The 16,224-nt window shown below is 42.5% G+C and overlaps 1 long non-coding RNA gene across 1 annotated transcript; it reads left to right on the top strand.

Annotated features, from left to right (window-relative positions):
* The first annotated feature begins 4,487 nt into the window (after window positions 1-4,487).
* LOC133246371 (uncharacterized) lies at window positions 4,488-7,798 on the top strand. Its single transcript, XR_009736020.1, has 3 exons — window positions 4,488-4,572; window positions 7,275-7,306; window positions 7,716-7,798. It is a non-coding gene; the product is annotated as an uncharacterized LOC133246371 (long non-coding RNA).
* Window positions 7,799-16,224: the final 8,426 nt, after the last annotated feature.

The raw sequence follows: 16,224 nt of genomic DNA, 5'->3' as shown, positions 1-16,224 counted from the left end.
GGGTTATTAGCATAAACACATGAAGAAGCAACTAAGATGAGAGGACATTTGTACTATAAATACCCAGATTGTGTCTGGAAAATCTGAAAGTTTTGATCTAGGCAAAGCTAACCTTTACTGATCCAGCTCTCTGAAGACTGTCGACAAAAAATTAGCTAAGAGTTGATCTAAAAAGCAATAGAAAATTTTATCTAAGATGACTTGAGGACACAGTCTTTCATAAACCTCTTAGAACTGACTTGTTTCACCTGTTGGAAGTGAAAGCACAGTTGCACACTTTTCAACACAAAGGGTTTTTTATTTTATTTTTTAATCAAAGTAGCAAATTGACAGTTTACATATTCCAGATCTGCACATACAAGGGGAATAGTAAGTGATTGTGACCCCTTACAGAATTTTTTAAAAAAGGAATATTTTCTCCTAAGGAGTTACCTTGCTGGCACCAGGAGGAAATTGCTCTTTTTGGTAAAGCAGGCATTCTTGTGTCTTCTAAGGAGATCTGGTTAATGTACAATGCAGTTGCCAACGCACATGAAAAGGAAGGAGCTAGTAGCAGAAAGAGGCTGGGAGAGAATTTTATGTTCAAATTGTTTTTTCTTGTCCTGGCTTAAAATAATTTTATTTCATCAAGACCTTGGGGTCTTGACTCCTGAGGTGGTAAAGGCCACTCTTAACTGTAGTGGGGAAAGCCTGAAGTGCCCAGTCAAGATCATCTTGCCTCTAATACTCCCACCCTCTTTCTCTGCAACCTGCTACAGCAACTTGGGACTTTTCACTTTAGGTTCGCAGGTAGCTGGGCCTCAGGTCTTAATTGGTTAAGCCCACTCTCCTGAGAACTAACCGCAGAGAAAAGGTATACCTCAACTGAATTTGGATTCCGTCATCCCACTTTGCCTGAAACAATAGTGTAACTAATCTTTCATTTGTTAGGAGTGTTTCTTTCTTTATTGGCTTATTAAGAGTTGTTATCCTATATGCCATTGTCTGGTGAAATTATAAATCCTGCGGTGAGCGCGTGTTAATTAAACTACTGATTAAGACAGTATCAGTCTCTGAGTATAATTTGCCACCCCATGGTGGCACCATGATCTGAATTCACTTGTTACAACTAAATGACATTTCCCCAGGGAAGGCTTTGCTGCTGGAAACCACCAACAGGCAATCAAGGCCCACACTTCCTGTTCACATGGTCCTAAAGCTTCTCTAGGGTACATCCTCTAGCTTCCTATTCAAACTGCAGGGGAAGGAACTGGAGGGAGGCCTACAGGCCTGCCTGACCCGGAAAAAGAAAATGCTGAGCTTACAGGAAACAAAGAGATCCCAACAATGAGTGTGAGCTCAGCAACTCTCCGCAAGAGAATGCTGTGGGAGCAGCTTCCTTTGCGCCCAAGGTGCGGCTAGATGACCAATCAGCAGGTTGGAAACTCCAGGGCTACCTGATTTAGAGCTACCTGGTTATCATGTGACCTCAGGCACCCCTCCCTACACGCTGATTTAGTGGTTTAATCTGCAAATTGGGGATGAATATCAAGGTACTGTTACTGAGGGGGTATAAAAATTATATGTGACTTCAGAGCCTGGTGAAAATAGAAAACAGGAAAGAAAATAGGAGAGAATAGATGAAAATATGCAAATATCTGGAACATAACTTGGGTTTATCTGTGTTTGGACTGGAGACAGATTTATATCCTCTTTTTAAATAGGGGACAGTCATCAGAAGGATAAAGAAGAGGAGAGTAAAGGAATTTAGGGAAACAGCTGGTAGACCCCACCCCAAGTCTGGGAACCTCACAACTGTTCAAAAATATACAAGGGAGTCCTTTAACCTTTTCTGGACAAAAGTAGTTTACCTACAGTCACCTCATTTATTCTACCTCACCCCTGCTGATAACTCATTTCTTTGTTGAGTCTACGTTTGTGGTCATAATATATAGGCAGAACCAACTATGTTGGTCGAAATTGTAGTTAAGATGACAAAGACTGACTGCATTTTAGTTTATAGTTAAACTATGGCAATTTCCAGTATTTCAATTCATCCTGTGAGTATTTGAGTACTTTCTATGTAAGTGCTTATACTAGACACAAAGGAAAATAACAAACTAATAGTGGTCACCCTCAAATATTGGAAACAAGTAATCGGAGTCAAGACAAAATCACAGGAAAAAACCCAACACATCCCTGTAAGGTACAGGTGGGTCAGGGTTAACTTGGGCTCCACCAATGGCAGGCCCAGTAGGGGTATCCTGAGGATCAGAACTCAGAGAGGGTTGAATGAATCATAGAATTTCAGAAGTGCTTGAGGATCAACAGGACTTAGTCTCCGAAGGAGGAGCAATCTTTTGTTTCAGGTGTCAAAGATAAAGCCAGGTTTTAGTTAAAGCGGTGGACACAGGTTTTATTCAGTAACAATAACAACAAAAGGGATGAGCTGAGCTCCACCTTGATTTGTGCAGAGGTGACAGGGTGCTTTTAAAGAGAGAATGAGGGAGCGGGAGGGGCAGTGGGTGGGGGTTCAAGTAGTCAGGGAAGTGAACTGGAATACAAAATGTGGGTAAGAGTGGATGGGTATCAGTGTGATTAGGCCAGCTGTGTCTGACCACTGCAATCTTAGAATTAGGAGTCTGTCTTTCCTGATGATTCCACATCTAGAGGAATGGCTTTCAGGTGCTTGAGAAACACAATTCTCAAATAAAACTAATTTTTGCTCAATTAAAACTAAAATTAAAACTCAAACTTTCCTTTGCTCAAATAAAACTCCTTTCTATTCCTATTATAGATTGCTGATTATTCCTGTTGACAAAGCATTACTAACAAAAGTGAGAAAACTTGTTTCCTGAGCCAGGAGTGAGGAGGGAACAGGCTAGCTTTTAGGCTGTGTTGACAGAGGTGTTGGAAAGACAGCAGGTGGTCTGAGTCTGGAGGCAGACAGCACTGGAGGTCGGGTGGACACCCTGATGGTAAAGACGATGGTGGCTATGAACCCAGGTGAACTCTGGAGGAGGGAGAGCTGAGCAAAGGCCTGGAGGAACAGTCAATTCAGAAAAGGGACAAGTCAAAACAAGAGGAACTATTTTAAAGGGCCGGTTCATCAGAAAGTTAAGATGGGGAAACAAAGATCGAGAGAGATAGTCAGAAAGCAGGGCAGACAAGGCCTGTCATGGAGCTCAAGTGGGAAGACAGACCTGGAGCAGTGAGCGCTGTGCTGGGAGCCCGGGGGGCTCTCAAGGCTGGGCATGGGTGGGGCTGGGGAAGGTGTCTTCCAGGAAAAGCAACAGCACTAAATCTCGACCACAGTAATGGTAACTAGAGAAAGCCAGTGGGCTTGAATTCAAAAACATCTATTTGTTTTTTGTTTCTAATTAAGAAACACCTATTTGTTTCTTAACCACTATTTTAGACCACCATTGTAATACATTAACAACATCTAATCTTAGAGAAACATCTACATCCTACCTAGAAGACATGTGACACTCAGAAGTCCAAGGAACCCTTGTTTTATGGTGTAGAAGCCAGTTTGTTTACATTCCCTCCCATACACTGAAGACAACTTACCAGCAGGAAAAGTCATTTATGTGGCTTCACTTAGAACTGCATTTCTTCTGAAATTTCAAAGTCCAGTCCACTCCCTCTTCAACCACAACCTCTAAACATTCATGTGGAATCCTCTGCCCACCCTCTACCTGCCCCCTAACACCCCTGGTCCATCCAGCCATCTCCTGACTTTTCTTTTACCCACCTCCTTGTCTTAGATGCAGGGTCACCTGTCACCTTTGCCCTCTTCTGCCTCATTCCTATCCTTCCACCCCAGCAACCCCAGACCTTGGGTCATTTCCGTCTTCTCTACAACACCTTCTGGGCTGCTGGAGAAACATAACACATAAGGCAGAGAGCACCACCACACAGGGCGACATCCAGCTGTGGACAGAATGCTCAGTGCTGTATGACTGTCCTCCATTCATTCTAATCTAAATAATATTTTAAAGCAGCACTTTTTAAAAAAATCAGAAACAACGCAAAAAATCCATGGTGAACTGCAGGGAGCTGCCTGTGAGAACGGGGTCCTTTGTCCAAAGGACACAGCTCTGGGAGCTGCCTCAGTCCTTGAGGGTTTGCTTGCAAACATAGCTCTCTGTCCCACCACCCCAGAGATTAGGCGCTTATTTACTGCAGACACCTGGAGTTCTGTGCAAACTTCTCATGCACAGAAAAATGTTATCTGGTGTAAGAAATAATAACAGGGTGCCATTCCCATGCTCTCAAGATTTCTTGTGACTGTTTGTAAGATGTATAGGTCAACCAAAAAAATGTTAACTGTCTTGTCTTTCTCACGCTCTTCTGTATAAATATAAGATGCTGAATAAAGTCGGTGTCAGACTGCGTCCCTTCGTGGAGACGTGTCTGAACCTCTCGACCCCATCTTTGTTGTAGTCTCTTGCTGTAGTTTTCTTTCTCAGCCGCGCCGTGCACGTTCTCGGGACCTGATCGACTTTGCCGGCTGGCACCGGCAGGTGGCGCCCGAACAGGGACTCAAGAATCAGAGCGAGACGACTGCCGCTGCCCGCCAAGATTGAGGTAAGTAACAAGGAATTCCTAATTAATTAAAGGACAGAGAGTGTTACTGTTGAGAGTAATAAATCATGGGACAAGGCAATAGCCGCCAGTTATTTGTACATATGTTGAAAACTATGTTAAAAGGTAGGGGAACTCATGTAAATAAGTTACAGCTAGAGAAGTTTTTACTTTTTATAGAAGAGGTTTGTCTTTGGTTTCCAGAGGAAGGAACAGTTAGTCTGGAAACTTGGAAAAAAGTAGGAAAACAATTACAGACATATTATTCCTTACATGGTCCCAATCGTGTTCCTGTGGATGCTTTTTCTTTGTAGACTCTCACAAGAGACTGTCAGGATCCTGAACATGAGGGACATAAAATTCAAATGGCTCTCCGGGATTCCTCAGAACCCAAAGTTGCAGAGCCTTCTGCCCCTCCGCCTGAGCCGTTTTATGCCGTGCCTGAGGGAACAGCTTGTAAGGCTGGAGGGACTGATGATGTGTTAAGCTCTGATGAACAGGAAGAGTTAAATGAACAAGCGGCTCAGTACCATAGAGAGGATATGCCTTGGGAGATGATGGTTAGCATGCAACCCCCTTGGGAAAAGGGGAATTAAAACATTCAGGGCTTTCTGAAGAACAGCTAGAAAATTTAATTCAAAAGATTGTTATAGCAGTAAAAAAAGATGCACAGGGAGACTCCCACTCCAGCCAGCCTGTGCCTCCAGCATATCCTCCCTCGGTTCTTGCTGGGTTTGATCCACCTCTGCCTTTCATAAAACCGCAAGAGCTTATATCTATCCCTGCTTCTTTGCCCGGTGAAAACATAAAAATTAAAAGTGAGATATTATTATCTCCTCTTCAACAAGCAATTAAGCAAGCTAATAAAGAAGGAACACATATTCCCGGGTTTTCAGGAATCTATCCAGTGTTTGAAAATGCTCAACAGCAGAGGTATTATGAACCACTGCCTTTTAAGCAACTAAAAGAGTTAAAAATGGCTTGTACACAATACGGCCCGACTGCGACATTTACTCAGGCTATTATAGAGGCTTTAAGAAATCAAAATCTGCCACCTAATGATTGAAAACAGGTTGCTCGGGCTTGTTTATCTGGAAGAGATTATTTACTATAGAAATCTGAGTTTGCTGAACAGTGTGGGATCACAGCTGATATCAATCAGCGACAGGGACTGAACACCGCTTATGAAATGATGGTGGGAGAGGAAGATTATCGAGACATTAATAATCAACTTAATTATTTGCCTAGAGCCTACCCTCAGATTAGTGCTGTGGCTCTACGAGCATGAAATAAACTTCCAAATTCTGATAAAAAGACTAAAGATTTATCTAAAATTCGCCAGGGGCCAGATAAACCATATCAAGATTTTGTTGCCCGCCTGCTTGAGACAATTGGTAAAATGATAGGAGATGAACAGGCAGAAATGGTGTTGGCTAAATTGGGTTATTGCCTTAGCTGGTTTTAGTAGACGGCTTGATAATCATTATCCCTCAAATAAAATTTTGCTATTTGCTCACTATCACCAATTTCTCTTCCCAAAAATCGTTGTTTCTCAGCCCCTTGCCGACGCCCTAACTGTATTTACTGATAGCTCTTCTAATGGAATAGCTAGTTTGATTATTCAAGACAATACTGCCGCCTGGCGTACTAATTATAAGTCTGCTCAAGAAGTAAAACTATTTGCCGTTTTTCAGGCTCTATTACAAATTTCTGCTCCATTTAATTTATATTCTGACAGTCAATATATCATAAGAGCTTTAAACACTATTGAGACTGTTCCATTTATTGGTACCCTGAATTCTACTATCCAGACTCTTTTTCATGATATACGACATTTAATTTGCTCCAGAGTTAATAAATGCTATTTCGGTCATATTCGTGCTCACTCTGGGCTTCCTGGACCTTTAGCACGAGGCAATGCTTTGGCTGACGAAGCTACACGTATGATATTTCCTTCATTGGAACAAATGACAAAAACTTCTCACAGCTTACACCATCAAAACAGTAATAGCTTAAGACTTCAATTTGACATTACTCGAGAAGCTGCCAGACAGATTGTTAAACAATGTCAAACATGTCCTAAATTTTTTAGTGTCCCCCATTACAGAGTTAATCCTTGAAGATTGTTGCCAAATGATATATGGCAAATGGATGTTACCCATATTCCTGAATTTGGTAAACAAAAATTTGTTCATGTTACTATTGACACCTTCTCTGGCTTTTTACATACCTCTCTACAATCCGGAGAAGCTAGCAAACATTGTATAGCTCATTACATTAAATGTTTTGCTGTTATGGGAACCCCTAAGACCATAAAAACAGACAATGGTCCAAGATACACTGGAAAATATTTTCAACTATTTTGTACACAATTGTCTATCTCACATAAAACAGGTATCCCTTATAATCCTCAAGGTCAAGAAATCATTGAACAGACACATCAAACTCTCAAACATCAATTACAAAAACTATAGAAGGGGAAATTGTATCTCAATACCCCCTCCAACTCTCTAAACCATGCTTTATTTGTTCTAAATTTTTTACAAGTGGATATATGTGGCCGTTCAGCAGCACAGCGATTTTGGAACTTTGATACACAAACAATAAGACCTAAAGTCTTTTGGAAAGACCCACTTGTGGAAAAATGGTATGGACCAGATCCTGTACTAATTTGGGGACGAGGGCATGTTTGTGTTTTCCCACAGGATGCTGAAGCACCGCGCTGGCTGCCGGAAAGGTTGGTACGCGTGGCAGAGAGGATGTCTAGTAAACCAGATGAGGAGATTGGCAATTCAAGAACATGATGAATTACCATCTCAACAGCAACTCCAGACATTGATGCGAGAGGCACAGAATCGTGTTGCTGTGCAGGGCAATCCGATATTGCCTTTAAGCTTCCTAATAACCTTATTAATTATCTTAAATCAGATTAACACTGCACACTCTGAAGAATATTCAAGTGCTTACTGGGCTTATTTTCCCGACCCTCCCCTTCTCCAACCGGTGGGCTGGGAGGGTCGGTCTATTCCCAAATACACTAATGATTCTGTAGCTTTGGGTGGTTTTTCAGATAAACATATTATTCCTAATCAAGTTAATTTCTCTTATCATGGAGTGTTTGATCACTTACCTATTTGTCTGTCTAGATATTTTAATTCAACAGGATGTCTTTTTGTTGGGGAGTCAGGATATGCTGATTATGACAATGGCTGGAGCCTGTATATTCCTGGAGTAACGAAAGAATCTGGAACTCCTCAACGTCATAATGGAACTGGTCCTTTAGATACCCCTTTCTGCGACTTTGGAACAGGGGGAAGAGTCACTGCTACACCATGGAAACTGTGTCGAGATGGAACTGCTATGGTTTATCCCGAAACCCTGGAGCTCATGATAATAGAAACTTTGCATCCCATATTTGGAACTTGGGCAGCTCTAAAGTGTTCCAAACAGAAATCTGGAAACTAGCTGCCGCCCTTGGATGTGAGGGTTCCTACCTTCAGGTGGGATCAAAAGTGAGACACGGTTATTTATAGAATCTCACCATGAGATACCCTCCTACATGTGTGCCTCACCCTTATGCTTTACTAGTAAGATCTGTAAAAATACAACCTGGGTTACAATATTATAATGTAACTTGGAAAAATTGTACCTTAACTAACTGCGTTAGGAGAATTACTAATCAAACTAGGGTTCTAGTTTTAAGACAGCCTGCTTTTGTTACGGTTCCTGTAAAGATTAATGGGTCTTGGTATGATTAAAGAGGACTTGAACTTTGGAGGGAAGTAGAGGGTGCTTTAATGCGTTATCGCAGGGGAATAGGGTTAATAATTCTGGGCTTTGTAGCCTTGGTGACCCTTATTGCTTCCTCGATTACTGCAGCCCTGTCCCTGGCACAAGCAGTGCAAACTGCAACTTTTGTTAATAATCTGGCACAAAATGTATCTGTTGCCCTGGGGACTCAAGAAGATATTTACAAAAAGCTAGAGGATCGATTGAATGCCCTTTATGATGTTGTAAAATTTTTAGGTAAAGAGGTACAAAGTACAAAGTTAAAATTACGGATACAATGTCATGCTGATTTTCGATAGATCTGTGTTACCCCCCAAAAATATAATGGTAGTATAACTGCTTGAAATAAGGTAAAAGCTCATTTAAAAAGTATTTGACATAATAAAAATATTTCCTTAGATTTGCTGCATCTACATCAGGAAATAATGAACATTGAAAATGCACCCAGACCTGATTTAGATGTTACAAAAAGAGCTGAGTCTTTTGTTAAAAAACTTTTTCGACATGTACCTACCGTCAGTAGTATTTGGTACTTGGGAACAGCCATAAAAAGACTATTCTTAATAATTTTAATTGTTTTATTTCCTACACCTTGTTTAATTAAAAAACTGATTGATGATCTATAGATGATAAAGGCTTCCATCTATGGAAATGGTCTGTGGTTAAAGGAACATAAGCGTGCGCCTATATAAAAAGAAAGGGGGAGATGCGGGGAGCTGCCCGTGAGAACGGGGTCCTTTGTCCGAAGGACACAGCTCTGGGAGCTGCCTCAGTCCTTGAGGGTTTGCTTGCAAACATAGCTCTCTGTCCCGCCACCCCGGAGATTAGGTGCTTATTTACTGCAGACACCTGGAGTTCTGTGCAAACTTCTCATGCACAGAAAAATGTTATCTGGTGTAAGAAATAATAACAGGGTGCCATTCCCATGCTCTCAAGATTTCTTGTGACTGTTTGTAAGATGTATAGGTCAACCAAAAAAATGTTAACTGTCTTGTCTTTCCCACGCTCTTCTGTATAAATATAAGATACTGAATAAAGTTGGTGTCAGACTGCGTCCCTTCATGGAGACGTGTCTGAACCTCTCGACCCCATCTTTGTTGTAGTCTCTTGCTGTAGTTTTCTTTCTCAGCCGCGCCGTGCACGTTCTTGGGACCTGATTGACTTTGCCGGCTAGCACCGGCAGTGAACAAACATCAAAGTTTTAAACTAGAGACAGGCTCCAACTCCACACTTACTTAGCCCTGCCTTGCTCCCCTCACCCTAATCCCATCCTGCTGTAGGCAGCCCACTGGTGCTAAACATTGCTGACTGGAAAGCGATCTTGACTCTGAATTAATATATGCATAAAAGAAACAAAGTTTCACCAAGAAACGTTTACACTTACTAATGCAATACATATTTTCACTTAAAAAATTTTGTTATGATGGTAACCCACTAAATTCCACAAACCTTTGAGTGGAGAACTGCAATTTAAAAAAGCGACCACTAGAGGGATCCACGGAGAAGGCAATGGCACCCCACTCCAGGACTTTCGCCTAGAAAATCCCATGGACCGAGGAGCCTGGTAGGCTGCAGTCCATGGGGTCGCTAGGAGTTGGACACGACCGAGCAAATTCACTTTCACTTTTCACTTTCATGCAATGGAGAAGGAAATGGCAACCCACTCCAGTGTTCTTGCCTGGAGAATCCCAGGGACAGAGGAGCCTAGTGGGCTGCCGTCTATGGGGTGGCACAGAGTCGGACACGACTGAAGTGACGCGGCAGCAGCAGCAGAGGGATCCAAAGTATTCTCCTACTGGTCTGTGATCATGGCCCAAACAGAAACAAACCCCAAGTTCCATAAAGGCACTAATGTAATCCAAAGGGAAGACAAGGGGACTGGAATCAAGCGATATTATATGACTGTCAGGAAAACACTAAGTCATTTAATCATTTCACTGTGATGCCAGGTTCCTCCTTGTTGGGGAAATAAAGGACTCTAATGAAATCTGCCCCTCTGAATGGCCGTATATCATCTCTATGGAAACACTCTCAAATTATAGGCCTCTTATTCTAGTCTGGAAAGTTTCATATGAATTAGGAAAAAGAACTGTCGTTTTCATGAAAAAAACCAATCTGATATTCAAAATATCTGATGAATCATCATTAAAGTGGCAGGTTTAAAAGCTATGAACTTAAAATGATCCTCTTGGAAGCCACAGTAAAAATCAGTTTTACTACTTTCTACCTTCTACTTTTAGTCTTTCAAGTTTCATGGCAGGACAATTCTTGGTTCTTGTCCAGGGATGGAAAAAGAAAGATAAAATTACCTGTAAATTATTAATGCTACATAGATTCCTATATTCTAAGGTTTTTTCCCCCATTAGCTTCTGGTGATCTGCTGCTGCTGCTAAGTCGCTTCAGTCGTGTCCAACTCTGTGCGACCCCATAGACGGCAGCCCACCAGGCCCCCCGTCCCTGGGATTCTCCAGGCAAGAACACTGGAGTGGGTTGCCATTTCCTTCTCCAATGTAGGAAAGTGAAAAGTGAAAGTGAAGTCGCCAAATGAACGAATAGGCAAAGACAAGCCCTGAGTCTTTACTAAGGGAACTGGTGGTATAAGGATTGTAGAGCATATGGTGCTTTAAGGAACTTAGGTCTTCATGCTCTGCCCATCACCATTGCTATAAAAGGGCCTGCTGTGTTCCACGTCCTGGAGATAGAGTTTCTGTCACTTACGGAGCTGTGCTGCAGAGTCAGAAACTGGCTGCTCTTTCGTCCTTGACTCATCAATTTCCCTAATGGCCTCTGGTCTTAGAGCCAGGAGCCTGGACTTGACTTCTCAGCCAGCACTTTAACCTCAGTCAAATCACTTAACTAGTCTGAATCCTGATTTCAATGGTGTGTTGGCAAATATTTTAAAACTGGCTCTCAAGGGTTGGAGGGGAAGGGGCTACTGACTTAGTCTTTGCAGACTTTCTTGGTGTAAATACTCCCACCGTGGCCAGTATCAAGCTGCCAAGGGGATGTCACTTAATGGAAGAAATAAGTGCCATTGTTAGCAACCAGGGTCCTTGAACTCGGTAATCAATATAAATTGATTAGAGGTCAGAGAAGGAATTTGGGCAAGGCTTTATTGGGATTTGTGCTGCAGCAGGAGGGAACAAAACAAGAGGTACCCTTGCTCACTCCCTGAGTCTGGTGGCGGTGGGGGGAGGGGTGGGCAGGGATGAGCTGTTTCCTTAAATGAGATGAGAGTAGGAGCAGATAAGTGGGTTCAGCAGAGAGGTGGCTTGGGTGGTCTTCCCACGCCGTTGGCCACACTGCGTGTGCAGGAATCATACATAGTACCCTTGCTCCTGTCACCTTGGAAGTGACAATTGGGTTTTGGCCTTCTTTGTATCTATTGTTCATAATTTGCCCCAACCGCATGTGCGTGCAGTTATTTTTAGTCCATATAGTTTGTGTTCTGTTGCACAGAGATGTTTGTTCAGGTGCAAGCACTGTAGTAACGGGTCCCAGGTCCCAGCCTGTGTCATCATGACTCCCTCACAACACTGCTTCTTCCTCAGTGAAACAGAATAATGATTAGTACATATTTCTGTTCACAGAATTGTTATTTCTGACTTCATTCATTCATTCTTTCAGTAAGAGTTTGTTGGAAACCTACCTACACCATAGGTACTGTGCCAGGTATTTGAGATTGAAAAAGAAAAAAAAAAAAAGCACTCACTGTCAGGAATTTAGTAGCTCAAAGAAAATAATGCACATTAACAAAAAAAAATTCCCACATTTTTAATCCTTAAAATGCTATACCTACAAATGCAGGGATTGTTAACTTGAATTAGGTTTAATAAGTTGGGTGTACAAAGGACTTCAGATTCTGTGTCCAAAAGGTTTTATGTATGAAGACCTATTTTTGTCATTATTCAGTATAATGAGACATTGAAGACCATATATCTAGGGAAATTTCAATAATAATTTATTTGTGTTCTACCTACTGCCATAAACCAGTTGAAATAGTTCTTATGGAAAAAAGAAAACGTTAGAAATACAAGACAAATCAACTGATCATAGAGACCAGAAACAGACACAGGAGAGATGGAGAAACAGATGGAAATTTGGCCCCTGAGCAAAATTCTCAAGTGTTAACTGCCTTAAAACCAGGAGAGTGTCTATTTCATCAGATTGTTAAATTAATGCTTTAAAAAAATGTGAAACAGATCACCAGTCCAGGTTCGACGCATGAGACAAGGTGCTCAGGGCTGGTGCACTGGGATGACCCTGAGGGATGGGATGGAGAGGGAGGTGGGAGGGGGTTCAGGATGAGGAACACATGTACACCCATGGCTGATTCATGTCTGCTGCTGCTGCTGCTAAGTCGCTTCAGTCGTGTCCAACTCTGTGTGACCCTATAGACGGCAGCCCACCAGGCTCCCCCGTCCCTGGGATTTTCCAAGCAAGAACACTGGAGTGGGTTGCCATTTCCTCCTCCAATGCATGAAAGTGAAAAGTGAAAGGGAAGTCGCTCAGTCGTGTCTGACTCTTAGTGACCCCATGGACTACAACCTACCAGGCTCCTCCATCCGTGGGATTTTCCAGGCAAGAGTACTGGAGTGGGGTGCCATAATGTATGGCAAAAACCCACTTGGTTCAGTTCAGTTCAGTCACTCAGTCATGTCCAATTCTTTGTGACCCCATGAATTGCAGCACACCAGGCCTCCCCGTCCATCACCAACTCCCAGAGTTTACCCAAACTCATGTCCATCAAGTCGGTGATGCCATCCAGCCATCTCATCCTCTGTCGTCCCCTTCTCCTCCTTGCCCCAATCCCTCCCAGCATCAGAGTCTTTTCCAATGCGTCAACTCTTCGCATGAGGTGGCCAAAGTACTGGAGTTTCAGCTTTAGCATCAGTCCTTCCAAAGAACACCCAGGACTGATCTCCTTTAGAATGGACTGGTTGGCTCTTGCAGTCCAAGGGACTCTCAAGAGTCTTCTCCAACACCACAGTTCAGAAGCATCAATTCTTCGGCACTCAGCTTTCTTCACAGTCCAACTCTCATATCCATACATGACCACTGGAAAAACCATAGCCTTGACTAGACGGACCTTTGTTGGCAAAGTAATATACAATATGATAAAGTAATTAGCCTCCAATTAAAAAATTAACTTTTAAAAAAACACAATGATTTCAACACAGTCATTGTATGGGTCCATAGGGTTTCATGTTGTTACTATTTATAGTATTTAGGGATTTATTAAGCAATGATGGAACACCTAATCAAACAGAAGAAGGATGTGAAACTAAGAGCATGTTTTTGTAGGTCTGAAGCCTTAAGACCTATTCTGTAGTGAACGAAACAGGCTCCTGACATTCCCTGCCCTGTTGGCCAACTCAGTCTCCTGCACCTTTCCCTGGGTCCCACCACCGCCTGGCACAATGACCATCTCCTGCATTTGGGCTCCCCCTGCCACAGCAGCCTCGTTCCCACAGGGCCCTTCGTGTAGCCAGGACTCCTAGCCCCTGCTCCTGTTTCCTCCTTCTTGGATTACCCTCCTGTCTTGCTGCAAGTCCTCACTTCTTAGAGAGGACAGTTCAGACCTCACCTCCAGGACCTCTCCAGCCCATGCCGATTCCTTCTCCTTGCCATCCTACTGTGCATGCAGTCACACATTAACTGAAAGGCCTATGGCCTTTGCTTCTTGTGAGAAATAAGAAGCAAGTTGTGATTAGACCAAAAACCACACCATCAATTTTTTAAAAACAGAAATATATTTATAGAATGATCTTAGAGTGAGGAGGGACAGCAGAGGACCTAGTCTTACTTAATCCCCACAGATGTGCCAAGATTCTGGGGTGTGAAGAAACGGAGGCTCGGGGCTTATTGAGCTCGCCAGTGTTTGGCCCTCAGGACAAGTTCCCCTCTCAGCTAGGCACCAGTAGGCCCAGCCTCGGTTGCACCAGCTCCGCTGCTGCCAGTGTGGGGTGACTGGGCCTCTCAGGCCTTGGTTTCCTCGTCTGTAAAGTGAGGACACTAGACCCTCCTGTACAGGTTCAGTGAGGAGCCAGTGAGTGACGCAGAAACGGTCAGAGCTGGCTCAGGGCTGACCCCCAGGAAGCTTCCGTCACATAACCTGCAGCTGTTGTTTCATACCCGGAGTCATCACACCAGCCTGGGAGTGAGGAAGGTGACCCTCTGATTCCCTCTCTGAGGGGCATCTATGAGCATGTTTGGTACAGCGTTCACTTAGGGCCTTGTGCTCCTCTGACAGCCCCATCTTTACTGTCTCGTACCTTCAGAAGTCCTAATGCTGGGTTCGGTGAGGAGGGAGCAGGCCTTACATGGGGGTTTCACCCCATGGGTCGGGTACACCCGGTATTGAAGCTCTTGGGCTTTCCCATAGAAGCAATGCTGATGCAATAGCTAGGTCTGTACCTTCTGTGGAGGGCTGTAGGGCATAGTGATTAGAAACACAGACTGCTGGGCTATTTGCCTCATGGAATCTTGATGTGTGTGTGTTGGTATGGGGGTGCAGTTTCTAAGAATAAAACAAGGAGAAATAATGATAGAGTACACCATTTTAAAAATTACAAGACAAATGGAAGCTGAGGGAAATATTCACAGTATATCCACCCAGTGGCTCAGCGGTAAAGAATCTCCCTGCAGTTCAGGAGACACAGGTTTGATCAGTGGGTCAAGAATATCTCCTGGAGGAGGGCATGGCAACCCACTCCAGTATTCTCTCCTGGAGAATCCCATGGACAGAGGAGCCTGGCAGGTTGCAGACCATGGGGTCACAAAGAGTCGGACATAACTGAAGCAACTGAGCATGCACCCATATTACAAAATGTTAGTGTCCTTGATGTAAAATGAGCACTTGCACATTAATAAATAAAAGACAAAGGACATAGGCAGTTCATAAAAGAAGTACAAATGACTAATAAGCATATGAAGATATGTTCAATCTCCTTAGTTATCAACCAGCTTCAAGTTATAACATCAATGAGATAGAATTGTTTTGTTTGTTCAACTGACAAAGGATTTTTTGTAAAATGATAACGTAGGTAGGCTAAAGTGAGAATTTAACCTTGCTCTAAGGAATCTTGGAAACATGCATCAACCCCTTACTGTCTGCATACAGTGGAACCAAGCAAGTCCACATTTATATTATTGGAAATAATGCCCAAAGATGCTTATGATTATTAGAACAGATTAAAGTTTACAAAAAACCTGAGTGTTCATTAGTAGAGGGGACTAAACCAACTATGTTTTTATCTTTAGAATGGAATATTCCACAGCTATTAAAAAACAGATTTTAGAAGAATTATGATAACATTAAGTGGGGAGCTGTTCATGATATATTGCTGAGTGGGGAAAGCAAGCCATAAAAACAGCATGTGCAGTAAGACTGTATATTTATGGAGAAACCTCTGGGCTATATGTGTCATGAAGTCTCTCCTTCTTACTTGGGAGAGACAGACAAATTTGAGCATGTTTTCAGTCATTTTAGCATTGGCTAGAGGTTTTTTGCCAAGTAGATTTACTTGGCATTCTACTTTCTGATTTTCAACATAGCTCCTAATACAGGATCTGCTGAGTTTGGCATCTACTGAAGTTTCGGAGGTAGACCCAGGAAACCTAGAAGGAGGTTTGAGATATTGGATATTAAATATGAATGTTTATGTGTGACTAAATATTGCTGGTGCTTGTCTATGGGTGAGGAGACTGATGGTAATTTCATTTTCCTTATTTATTTTCACAACCTAAATTTTCAAAAATAAATATATATCCTATAATTTATGCTACAAATGATATTTTAAAGGTAATTTTCAAGTGAGGATATCTAGGAGAGTGAGAATTAGTATTTTCTTCTAGATAAAAGTA

Source organism: Bos javanicus, chromosome 1 (genome assembly GCF_032452875.1).
Source record: "Bos javanicus breed banteng chromosome 1, ARS-OSU_banteng_1.0, whole genome shotgun sequence".
Lineage (NCBI taxonomy): Eukaryota > Metazoa > Chordata > Mammalia > Artiodactyla > Bovidae > Bos > Bos javanicus.
Note: the sequence above shows the minus strand (reverse complement) of the source record. Positions and strands in the feature narration are given on the sequence as shown.